Here is a 13,562-nt window from a genome sequence, read left to right on the forward strand (position 1 = left end):
AACATAAATGAATAAACAGTCGGCCCAGGCTATTGATAATGACACAAATGATCGGTTGGCGCTCCAGATTTGTCTGGGTTATGTAAGCCCTGGCTGACTGTCGGTTAATTCATTTATGATGTATATTTTGGGCGTTTGAGCAGAAATCCATGAACTGACAAGGGACACTTTAAGTCCTGCGTGTCTTCGTGCAGAGCGAGAGGGGTTAGTTTTGGTATCAACCTTTTTTGAAACTCTCCTCAGATTCCCTGCGATAGTTATGTCATTAAGGTCATCAAGAGTACCACTCAGCCAGTTAAAACAGCGGAATGATGTCTTCTCTAGCCCTGCAGCTTTTTTAAAGTCTGAGACCTAGACCACGCGTAAGCAGGTATTTCTGGAAACAGGGTTTTGAATCGAAAACGATCCCAGTACAGATGAGCGTTTCGTAGATAATCCCCGTCCTTACAACACACAAAATACACTGAATGAGGCAGGGCAGGTTGACTTCCGCTCACAGAAAGCAAAGCATTAATAGGATGTTCGTCCCTCTCTCTGTGTATTATCAATGTCCGTTTGTTTCTTTCTTAATGCAATCAATATAATGTCCATTCTGTCTACATACAAACTCAAATACTCCGACATCATAACACATACTCCGAGTTCACATTTGCCAGTGATGCCACCAACACTGATGAACGCGTGTCTGCCTCATCGTTTCCAAAAATCTGTGTATCCGTCCGTCCAGGCGTAAACGTCGTCAACGGAGATTCTGAATATCTTCACCCTGGTTGGAGTTTTTCCACAAGGTCAATTTTCAGTGACTTAAAACGCTGTTTACGTGTGTATGAAAGGCCAAAAAGCATGTGAAAAGCTTTGTATAAAACATGCGGACAACAAGTAATCGTGATGATGAGGGGTCAACAAAACATCAGACTTCCCATAATGTCAACCGTGTGTTTGTTATGGCCACCACGACAGCAAAGTTAGTCGATTAGTTGATTTAAAGACAATGAATCGCCGACTATTGCCAATTTTACATGAGAACCATTATTTTCCCGCCTACCTCTTACCATTGTTGTTTAGTAAAGCTACAAGAACGAGCATTTGGTGTTTTTATTTTCCAAGCAGAAGGTTGGCTTAGCAGCAGAGGAAAGCCCTACAACACAATGAAACCCACATGTTTAATCATTTTCATACAATCTCACTGGCTTTGACCAGCATATTCAATCAAAACATGGTCAAAGTTCCTATAACCTGGAAACAGGACTCCTGATGTAGTATGCGTGTGTCAGTGGTCCTGTATCTGTTCCATAAAACATGAAATATGTGCTCTATAAAGAAAAACAAGGCTGTGCCAAGTATAAACAGGAAGTCAGCCCTGAGTATAAAACAAAGGTCATCCTTGGAGGAGAATACCTATGGGTCCCATATGGTTAATAAAATGAAGCAGGTGGTTTATGGCTAATTCAAATAGGGAAATGTGGCTCCTACATGGTGCATTAAAAGGAGATAAAGGCACCACGTCCAGTCAATAAAGAGAAATGAAGGTCCTAAAGTACATGTGCACCTCATTTCGGATAACATAGAGCCAACTGTTTCTCCTGTAGTGTGAGCAATGATGTCTGTTGCCCACACATATAGGGGAACCAGGGGGAACAAGAGTGGCCCACGGATTACACAGATCGATACGCAATTAACATTCCCAACAGAAGCCTGTTAATGTCTCCTTCATTTCAATGAGCGGAGGCAGAGGTGCTACTCTCTCCCTCTCCTCCGCTTCGCTCTTCACCATCTTCAGCTGAAGGTTATGAGACCAATTTCAGACGACAACAGTCATATCTCTCCGCTCCGCCACTGACAGTTTTATCACTCAACTCAGATTGGGAAGAGTCAACTCTCCTCACATGACCTCTAGTTTCGGCACTTCAAGCTCGCAAAAACGACTTTGCCTTTTCACCTATTGTCGGTTATTTCCGTGGGCCGCGATGGCGAGAGATTTATATGTTTTGGGGAACTTCCTGTAGAGGTTAATGTATTTGGTGCAATGATAAGAAGTGTATGCAGATTTGATGTGGGTGTTAGGGAATGAAAGGAACACCGTATAAAGAAGAGGTGAGGATGATTGTTTTTTGACCTCTACACAAACTCGCTCCATTCACAAAAGAATATATTACTCCTGTAATGTGGCTGGTGGTGGCTCTTCAGTAGTGAGCTTTAAAGAACCTAAACGAACAATTAATTAATAATTTAATGTCCTTGTAGGTCTGTTAGCATGGAGAACTATTTGTAGTTATTATCCTTATTTTATACCAGCTGTAAAAGATCAATACAAATACCTTTGCCTTCGCCTAATCCAATATCAAACTCAACGGCCCTGTATCACCCTCAAATGTAAACCACCCATAACTGCTTAACCATAATGTAAGATCAGATCTAGGATCAAATTAAGCTCACTTCACTGAAAATAAGTTGGGTCTATTCTGTATGTATCCTTCCATCATCCAAGTTTCGTGGCAATTCATACAGTAGTTTTTGTGTAATCCTGGTGACAAACAAACAAATAGACATTGGGGAAAACATAAACTCTTTGTCGGAGCTAACAATGCAGCAGGCATGATATCTTCAATCTAAAGCCACAAAAGGACCAGAGACTGCCTGACACAGTTTGTGTCATTATGCATTATTGTTTATATCATTACAACATCATACGGTTTTATTTTGAACTGAAATTGTATGTATTAAAGTTTTAATTTAAGTGTAGCTGTATGGGGCTGGTGATGTTTCCCTATGTGCTTTTAGTTTTCTGTTTTTTATATCTGGTAGTCATATTGGCAAAAAAAAACCAAACAAACCCAACTGGCTTTAACCTACAATGGAGCTTACATTTTACGCATACTATGCAATTGACTGGACATCTTTAATTGGAAAGTTCCCCCCAAATCAGTCACTTACCTGTAGTGCTAATTATCCTTCTACATTTTTTTGGAGATATCAGCCATGTTGTAATTATATTCTGTCCGTATCACCACGTAGAAGGAAGTGTGTATCTACTCATGAACTAGAGGCTCGCTAACTAAGCTAGCTAACATTGTCGCTGCTCACAACGAGTTGTGTGGATCACATTGTTCAGCTCTTCAAATCTATGTTTTTGGCACCCCAAGTCTAGCTCCATCTTCTTCCAGAGAAGGCAGACATTGCCACAGTTGAAATCTCCAAAATGCAGCAACTCACACCAAAAAAATCTGGATAAAAAGCATGACAGGTAAAAAAGGAAAATTACATATCTTTGAATTTGGCTTGCACCATCCCTTTCAGTTAAGGCTATCAGCCACTCACTGTTGACATTTCAATAAATGCTTTTCACTTAAAAAAAAACATTTTTTTGCTATTGACTGTTATAGTTGGGCATAAACGCAACTGAAAAAAAGACTTAAAACTAACCACCATACACCAGTGTCTTGTATAAGCAAAGGAACAACTTGGATAGATAAAAAAGGCTGACTCCAGACTCCATACACTGAGATATACCAGATGTAACCCTAACCCTGTGTTGGATTTTCAACAGTGCTGTCAAAGTAACAACAATTAATTTGAGGAATGGTCCTGCTGGTTCGTTTGCTTCCTGAAAAAGCCATGCAGGATGTGGTTGAGATCAACTAAGCTGACTTGAGCAGATTGAATACAGAGATTTGACACATAAACCTCAAATTGGATTATTAAATGTATGACATTACTTTAATATTGCTAATTATAATGAACTCTCATTACCCAGTGTGAATTTGTGATGACCACTTACTCTGCTTGATGGGTTGTTTTCCATCTGGTGCTGAGAGTTTGGAGTGTCTTGGGAAACATTTGGCCCTAAAGAGCTCTCTGTGTGGGAACTGAAGGGGGTCTGATGGGGTACAAACAGGCCTGAAGTGGCCTTAATCCATCTGAAGCTGCGGGCGAATGAGCGAGTCTGCAGCAGCTTTGAAGTGGCGTTATCGCTCACTTTTTCTTCTTCCCCTCTCTCGGCTAACCCCCCAGACTGCCCCTGGAACAGTTTAATTACACTGTATGTTTGTGCGAGTGTGTGTTGAGCGTAGGAATATTTATGGTTGAGTCATGCATATGAAGATGAAGGAGTTTCACGGTTGAATTGAGTTGAGAAATTACAGTATAAAATTGCACGGAAGAAAAAATCTGAATAATAGACAAGTTGAGGCAGACAGAAGGATAAAGAAGGACAGGACCCTCAGCTCTCCACAGAGAATTCAAATTCCAGCAGAGGGAGTGATGCTGGAAGAGGAAAAGTGAAAGAAAAATGTCAAGAGTGTGATTTAGAGATAATAAAAGGAGTTTCAGCCCATTACCTTACCAAAGTCCCCCTGATGCCAAACTGAACCCGCTCAACTCGGCATAGTGACACCACCGCAATGTCACATATACTCACACACTCACACACACGTGCACACGCCCATGCATGCTTTCATCCTTAAAAAAAAAAAAACAGAAAGCTCCAGCAAAGAGCTGCTGACAACATCAGATCGCTTCTCATTTATGAATATCTGTCCCATTCGTCCTTGGACGTGCAATTTAATTTTAAGGCCAATCTCATGGGACTTAAGTGGTTCACCTTTCTCATATGTCCACTGGGCATTGCTGCAGGTGAGGCACGTTGCAAAACACTCTCATCTTAGCAAGACAGTGCAGGCAACAGAAGAGGAAAAAAAAATCTTAACAGTAATTAATGTTAATCTCACATTTCTTAAGTCTCACCTTTACCTTTCTTAAATTTTCAATTTCATGATGTGAAAACTTTTTTTAATATCTGGTTAGAATAAGGCATACAACCCACATTGCATGGGTTAGCACAACATCATGTTTGGCTTAAAATACCTGCTTTGTTTGCCACAAACATGGCTGAAGATGTCTCAAGGGTCTCCTGGAAAATATCCAGTAGTATCCAACAGCTAAATCAATTTGCCAATATTATCAGCCGTCATTGACCTAGCAGAGATTAAGTTTAGTTTTTGATTTGTTGGATGACATAAAATGTGTGTATATCAGCTAATATGTCGATATCAGAATTTCCCCTTCCGTAATAATGGAATAAACTCCTTTCAAGGATACTTCAACATGTTGCTCAGTGCCACCCCAGGGGAGCTGGGATTTGAACCAACAACCTTCCAACCACTAGTCCCCCAGCTCTACCCACTGAACTACAGCCACCAACAACAGTAACCCCCCCTTAAAAAGGGGGATAAAACATCCCCGCAACCCTCACGGAAAAAGCGGAAGAAAACGGAACGGAATGGAACTGATATCTTAGGAACTATTTTAGGTAAAGTTTTACCAACCATCTTGAGAGCTACTACAGGCTGTCTTTCTAACACTTACCTAACTGATCACATGATAGTTTAATATATAAATAAAAAATAAATAAAAAGGTGTTTTTTTTTCTCAGAGAGCTGTTGTGCACCAGTGTCCCCGGTCAGGTTGCAGTGTGTGATGGTGGCAGCATAGAGCAGCGTAAAGATGGCAGCAGCTTATTTCCTTAAGTGGTCCCGACTGTAGCTTTGGCATCAGGTAGAGGGACTGTCCTCACAAGGAGGGGCAGAAGGAGAGGAAAGATGGGGAGAGAGATATAGAAAGAGTGTATTTGTGCAGGAGAGAGAGAGGGGGGGGGAGGTAAAGGGCCACTGATCTGACGTCAGCGTCTTTTCTTAGCATCCCCCTGTGTCTCTCTTCCTACAAGGACATGTACAGGTGCCCAGTGCTGAGAGTGCAAACCCCTCTGTTACCTAAGAGGAAGGAGATGCTGCTGGCTGTAGGTGCAGTGACATTTCAATTCAGGCGTGAGTGTGACAGTGTGTGCACGTGCGTCCATGCATAGCTGAGTAAAAGTCACTTTCACCCCCACACATTGTCAGATGAAGCCATTACTGCCTCTTTATTTCAGGTAGAATGGGATATGTTGCTCAGATTAGCCCCAATGGACTCATTTGATCACATTAGTCCCTCAACCCCCAGCATCATATTGTTACGGATGATCATTTGAGATTAAATTGTTAAACTGTTTGCTATGTATGAGAGGAGATAATGGTGATGGTGGTGAATTCTATTATGAAATGATCCCTCCTGATCCACGTGCTAATGGGACATACTCCCATGGATTAAATTATTGTGAAATTAAACTTTCTTATTTTGTCGGGGAAGCCCTTGAGGGACCCCTGGTGCTGGAATCCCTCTATATCAAACACTGTTACACTCATTTCCCTACTCCTTTAGTCCTCCTAAAGCCTTTATATAAATCTGACTAGGCTCAGCGGGCCTGTCAAGGTTTGGATTTCCCCCCAACTTGACGCAGCGTGCAAGGGGCTCAAGTAAGACCGTATATCAAGAGTTGATAGTTGTTTTATTTTTACCTTTTTCCAAAAAAACTACAAGAGCAAAAATGGAAGGAATATATTTAGAATGAGATTATCTAATCTGACAAAACATTGGCATGCCCAGTTTACCAGATCAGTAACTTCAGTAACAACCTAAGCCGGGGGAGCTTTATACTGCATAATTCAGTTGGATAACATGTTGCATAAAAACAAAAATCCCACTTCACGACCAGAACATTCAGTCTGTAGTGTTTCATCCCTGTGTGGGAGCTGGGATAATGTAACCGGCTCTGTTCCCTGCTATTGGATTTGGAGAAATTTAGACTCCAGGAACTCCAGACAAACCTTTTTGGCTGAGGTCAATTTGCCACTTGTTAGTTAGTCCTCAAAGTCTTATTTTTTCTTGTAATGTTTTCCGTATGATAGCACCAGGGCTAGGCTAGCTACTGAAATAGGCCTACATTGCTGTCTTCCATTTCTTTTCAATAAGGAAACTGACCGACAGTATTATCATCTGTCTTTAGAGAAATATCATGTTTGTAACAGTCAAGTACATCTTCTTTTACGACCTCTCCTTTTAAAAAGCTGAAATCATTCTTAGAAAATACAGACTGAGACAGTTTTTTCAGCCAACTCATGAAGCTAAGGTTAGCTTAATTAGCTAGCCAGCTAGCTATAGCTGTCAAAAGCCTCGGGTAACAGTAACAGGTGACACAAAATTGATGGTAGCGTAAGCTGGCTTTTGTCTCCCTCTGTCTTGAATCAAGGACCTGTTTTGTGGTAGTTAACCCTGGATTAGCAGATGGAATAGCGAATGACTGCATGTGCTAGCAAGGGTAAATATAGCCTATTAAAAGGGGAGAAGCCAATAAAAGCTGCTGTTTGTGTCCGCTATCGAAATAAAAGTCAAGAATGACTTATTTTAACCCTGACCAATCCAATTCCTGATCCTAAACAAGTAGTTTCGGTGCCTTAATCTAACTAAACTGCGACTAAAAAATGAAAATAACAGAAAAGACTGAAAATAATAAGTCTAAGACTAAAATGTTAGCATCCTGACACAATCTGTATTGTTTTTCCAAAAATTACAGAGTCTCAATCATAAATCTGTAACTGCTGTACACTACTCATGTGCTGTGTTAAACAAAAATCTTGACCAGGATAACAACAGCAACCAGCGGTGTTGGGGCTCAGCGAACGCTCTGTCACTGTCAGTTGTGAATCTACTCTAATCTCATTGAATTTAGCTAAAAAACAACTGGAATGTGGGCATAACATATTTTCTGTTCATCGGGCATGGTCATGTATGAAGAGTGTGAGGCTGGGCTGAAGAGATGGTGAGGAACAGAGGAGATGAGAGGAGAGACGAAAGGGAGGAGAGGCTTTGATGAATAACTGCGGTACTGATGCTGACAGCACGCTTCAGAATCAGACCCTGTGTGTGTGTGTGTGTGTGTGTGTGTGTGTGTGTGTGTGTGTGTGTTTATTTGTGTGTGTGTGCGTGCATGTGTGTGTGTGTGTGCCTGTGACCATCTCTGTCACATGAATCCAGCATCTGTCGTGGCCGTTTCTGTTCGGTTTTTGTCAGTGTTCTAAACAAATTTTCTAGATTGATCTCTGAGTTTTTGATGAATGAGATTCTGCCACAGCCCCGACTCTCTCTCTCTCTCTCGCTCTCTCTTTCTCTATCACTTTGTCTCTCTACCTTTCTCTCTCAAGACTTGGGCACCGGCACCGGCCGACAATGCGCGGCATTTTTAGGGAAAAAATGCTTTTATTATGTTCACCACACAGGCTGGTTTTCCAATCTATAAGACGCCGCTGATTTCCCCCCAAGAAACAAACACACACACACACAAGCACACACACACACACACACACACACACACAAGCACACACACACACACACTCTCTCTCTCTCTCTCTCTCTCTCTATTGGCTCCAGGCTGTAACATTAATGCCAGTGTGCTCTCATTAGGGGGGACTGAGGACACATTTACCATCCTTGCTGGACTGAGCAGAGCAAATACCTCGCATTGCCTTCATTTTGTTGTTTTGTTTTGGAGCCTTCATATCAAGGAAACATCCCGACACCATCATCGTCATCATCATCTTCACCAAGACTCCTCTCCGAGTTCCTCCTTCTAGACGCACACTTTAATGATCCTGCTGCTCACTGAGCGTTTCCGTCATTAGCATTGCAATAACGGTGCAGCCAGTGGGAAAAGAGAATTGATGTGCGAGTCTTCTATATCATATTAAGGTGCAGTTAGTATGATTTTTTTCCTGCTCAAGAGTACAAACCATTACCATTATACCTGCAGGGGTGGTGTATTATTGCCAGTAACTCAGCAATTACTGATAAAACTCACAAAAGTCAATTTTCGAAAAACAACGCTGATAGAAAGCTTTATGCTGCCTCTTCTCACTGGGAAAAGATGCAATTGAACGCTCCGTATGTACTGGCCAGCTGACCACCGACATGCATTTTTTATCCTGCGTCGGCATGGAAGGAAATCACTATTCAGTTAGTTTGTATACATGGAAACGAGCACTGCAGCAAGGCAAAGTAAACCCACGGGCCAGTGCGTCTGTTTACATCGTCTTGTTCTGCTCAGAATGCAAATTGAGAAGAAGTCTGATGACAAGTTGCATTTGGCACTGGATGTTTTGCTTGGCTTGGTTTTGCGCTAGCGCTGTCAGCGTGAGGTTCTTTGCTCATAGGAAACAAAAGGATGAAAAACAGACGAAATGGAGCCAAATTACCAACTCGACTGTGTTGAATCAGGTGAGTGCGCTTTGCTCAGTCAGGTAGAGGAACACAAGGCGATCAACGGTGGCCCAGGGGTACCTGGCAGCCGACCGCCCTGTCATGTCAGCCGGGACAATTTTGTTCGTGTCCTGTGTGACGTGAACAAAATCAACTCCTAAATACCGACATGTTCGGATCCAAGCTCTGATATTCAGGATCCTTGGTTGAAAAAATGTCCAGAAATTCCAGTGAACATCCAGGGTTTGGACATAGAGATGGTGGCAAAATACAAATAACAGGGTGTTGGACTGGTCTGGACTGGATTGACAACACAGATTCCCTGTACAAGAACGGCCAAAGCCTCATCTGCTGAGGAGACTGAGGTCCTTGACATAACTTGGAAAATTTTATGATACTGTGGTGGGATCAGCGCTCCTTTATGCAGTGGTCTGCTCGGGAGGTAGCAGCACAGACAGGGACAGGAAAAGACAGAACAAACTGTTTAGGAGGCTCAGCTCTGTCCTGGGCCGACCCCTGGACTCCATGGAGGTGGTGGGTGAGAGGAGGATGATAGCCGAGCTGACGTCAATCGTGGACAGCAGCTCTCACTCCCTGCACCCGACTGTGGAAGCCTCGAGCAGCTCTGTCAGCGGCAGACTCCGACACCCACTGTGCTCCACCTGAACACTCACTTTCTACTCACTTGTTAGTTTTTTGTAAATATCTCGTTTTTTCTATTTATTTTCTTTTCAACTTTGTGCATATTTGTCTTGTTCTTCTACCTGTACTTGTTGTGATCTTGCTGTTGTAACAAATGAATTTCCCCGTTCCCCTTGGGTGCATGAAAGTGTATGTCGCTGTCAGTGTTGTGTCCACCATTTTGAATACAATTAAATCCATCATATTAGAGCCGGCTGACATGTTTCAGCAGTTTTATCTTTTTTATTTTTTGCCGTCAGAACTTGTTTAAGATGGTAAGTCTTTGGGAAATAAATGGTTTCTGATACTGTGTGTGGCCTAAACATTGGCATGTTGGTGCCTAAGAGATGAAAGACACCTAACAGTGGAAAGAGTGGAGTCCGTGTGTGACTGTCATTGATGAGAGGGGAGGACAAAGAGAAGAGGGCACGTGCCTGACCACGAGTAGGAGAGTCAGAGTGAGTAAATGCATTGATGCCCAGTCTGAAAGCCACCTGGAGGCACATCCACCCCCCACCACCGCGGCAGCAAAGCCAAACCGGCACGACCAAGTCTGATTTTTAATGAAAGATCAAAACAAGTGTAACCTCAGTTCACACTGTGCTGCACGTACTGTACATCGATGGAGGATGTCCAGAGGTAAAGGTCAGCGGTTATGTAATAATCCGCTTTCTTTCTGCTCCTGTGCACAATGTCTCTATATTTGGCAGCAAGGCATCAGAAAGGTACCAGCTCTGGGACTCCAGCTGAAGCTATTACTTATTCACAACAATGGCTTTGTGCGCGGTGGGAGGACTTTCGTGTGTGCGCTGTCACAAATCACCTGACAAGCCACCAGACACATTCACGCATACATGCACATGTCTTCTCCTATATTCTCTTCCTCTGCATATCTCTACACTCTCCCTGAGGTCTCTCGGAAGCAGTATCTTAGTGTTTCAGGAGAAGGAATAGAAGCACTTTTTGTTTTCTTTAATCAAGTGAGTGTAGTTTAATATTTTAGCCAGCAGGGGGCAAGGTTAGGTAGAGCATTGATTCCCCTGCCAGTGGTGGAGCAGGAGGGTTGTTTTTCTCTTGTCCTGATGGATGTGAAATAACATCCAAAATGGTGTAAAGTGATTTATCATATTTAGATGTTCCACAGTGGAACATAAGGCACATCTGTCAACTAGACGCTATGCATCCTGATTCACTGGTGCAAGAGCAACTCATGATCTGGATAAAAGTACCGATGCAACAATCTAAAAGTACTGATTTTGAAGTCCTTTCTCTTAAAATCCTACATAAGTAAACATGCATCATTATCATCAACTCAATGTACTTAAAGAGACCTCCTGAAGAAAACAATGGCCCCTGTGACTGATATATTGTTATATCTGAGATGATGTTGTTATTAGTTTTGCATCAAGAAGTATTTTACTGCTGCTGTGGGTCAAGCTGCTTTTCCATACTTTCCATACAGTCAGTACAGTAGTTGATTCCACCAGTCTGGGATTTAATATGTGAGGCTGTGAGATGAAAATGATGTTACAATAATAATAATGATAATGATAATGATAATGATAATGATAATAATAATAATAGTAAAGTTCTGTAACACAAAATAAATCTGTGTTTCTTCTTTTCTTATCTTGATGAAATCGATAATGTGACCCTTTAGAGCTCAAAGTGTTATTTAAGTCATTATTATTTATTATTTATTTATGCTCATTTTGAGGTTCATAATATTATTTTGGAATGCTACCAGGGTAGGTTTAAATGCTTCAATGCATAAAAACCACATCGGTTTTCTTCTACAGTCCAGTGCTGCAGCCCTATGCTCCCCCTCGGTCTGAAATGCTCTGTTTTAGCTCCTGTCCCTTTAAGGCCCCTCCTCCTGAAAACCCAGTCTGCTCTGATTGGTCAGCTGACACATGCCTGACCCAGCACCGCTAAAAACAACAGAGCAGCTGTGCTAAATTAATAATTATGTTTCAAAGTAGCTGCTAGGCATAAATGATTCAAATGTGTGACACCACGATGTAGCGTGATGTCACAAAATCACATAATCAAAGGTGACGAGGCGTTTCAGGCACTTCAGGAGCAGGGTTTTTGTAAGGACAGAGGAGCTTCTGCTGGTTCAAACTTTTAACTTTCCTTTTTAACTTTCAGGACCTTTTACACACAGAAGAACCTACATAAAACACTGAAGGAAGCAAAAATGGTCTGTTTCAAATGAAGCCATGTTAAATGCCCCAAGGCAATGCTTTTTTTGTACAAGGATCACAAGCCAGAAAGTTTTGGAACCACTTGTTTAATTTTTAATGATGTGTTTTATCTTCGATCCTTATCATACATTTTATGTAAAAGCTCAGTCTTAAAAGAAATGTGCAACTAAAGCTAGAAGTAGAAGTTTGAAGTATATCAACATCCTACTTAAAGCTGCTGTTGGTGCTAGTTTAATTCAAATAGTTGTTAAAATGCTGTACTCTGTATTCCAACCATAATCACTGTTACAGAGTGTTTGGTCTGTAACCCATGTCTCTCCTCCCACCTGCTCGAGTCAGGACTGCACTGCTCGTTCATCTACCAGCATTGTTGGAGAGTCAAAAAACATAAATTAACAAGCATTCCTCTTGGAAATTCCTCCGCTCTCATGAGTCAGGTGGTCTTTTCTTCGTTGAACAGCCAGCGAGTGAAAGGTGACACTGAGGCAGATTGCACGCCATGCACGCTCCATCAAAAGGAGTTCACGGGTGACTTTCCTCAAATGATGACAGAGGAGCTTTTGAAGTGGCGAGGCTGAGCGGAGTGACGGCTCCAGAAAAAAAAAAAGCCCTCGTCAGATATGATTGTGTGAAATGCGGCGAAATGAGGCTTAATTGCAGTGCAGCTAGTGGTTGGTAATGAACCCAGCAGTACCTGAATGTGTTTTACAGGAATGACTCTGCGCAGATGAGAGCTGAATCCTCTCTTTGTGCATATGTGACAAAGACAAAGATGGTTTAAAAGGCCTAATCAGTGTTCATTTTCCTTTTTAGAAAATGAACTCAGTAGTTCATTTGACAGGTGGCGAGTGATTCCTTCTTTTTGTGTCGCTAATAATACAGACTTACACCACTTTGATTGCCCTTAATATGTCAAAACACAAGTTTGGATGTTACCAAGTGGTAATCAATCCCCTAATAAAGGCATATACTCTCCTATATCTGCTCTCTTTAGTTCGTCATCATCACTGGTTCCTTGTGAGGGTTGCATTCAGCCACACTAGAGCAGACGTGATTTGGCAGCCCAGTATTCCTGCTATTTCTCTAGCTGATGCTAATGGCTGCCAACTGACTTTTGGCAAAGTTACTTTCCGATTTGCACCTTATTAACTGAACTCACTAATGAGCATGTGTGCCGAGCCAATATTCAATTAAAGTCATAATTGGCCTCAACAGTAATGACTGAAAATGACAATAGCGAGTGTGAATGACAATTAAACTCTGTCATTAAACATACATTATGGCACACCAGTGAAACAGAGAGAGGGGGCTGGAGAGCAGCTTTATATCTAATGGTGATTGAGCTGGTGTCAACTGGAATCCATTACTGGTCCCATTAAAGGCCTTCTATTGAATTGCTTATTGGGAGAGGGAGAGAACAGATCAGTTGTTTCAGCAGCTACAGCTCATGAAAAGAGCACAGCGCTATGGTGTAAACCAAGTTAAATAGGGAACCTTACCCTCCACAATAAGGCTTTATGAGAGTAGTCTCGTTTTGGAAATAACACT

Source organism: Sparus aurata, chromosome 3 (assembly GCF_900880675.1).
Source record: "Sparus aurata chromosome 3, fSpaAur1.1, whole genome shotgun sequence".
Taxonomy (NCBI): Eukaryota; Metazoa; Chordata; class Actinopteri; order Spariformes; family Sparidae; genus Sparus; species Sparus aurata.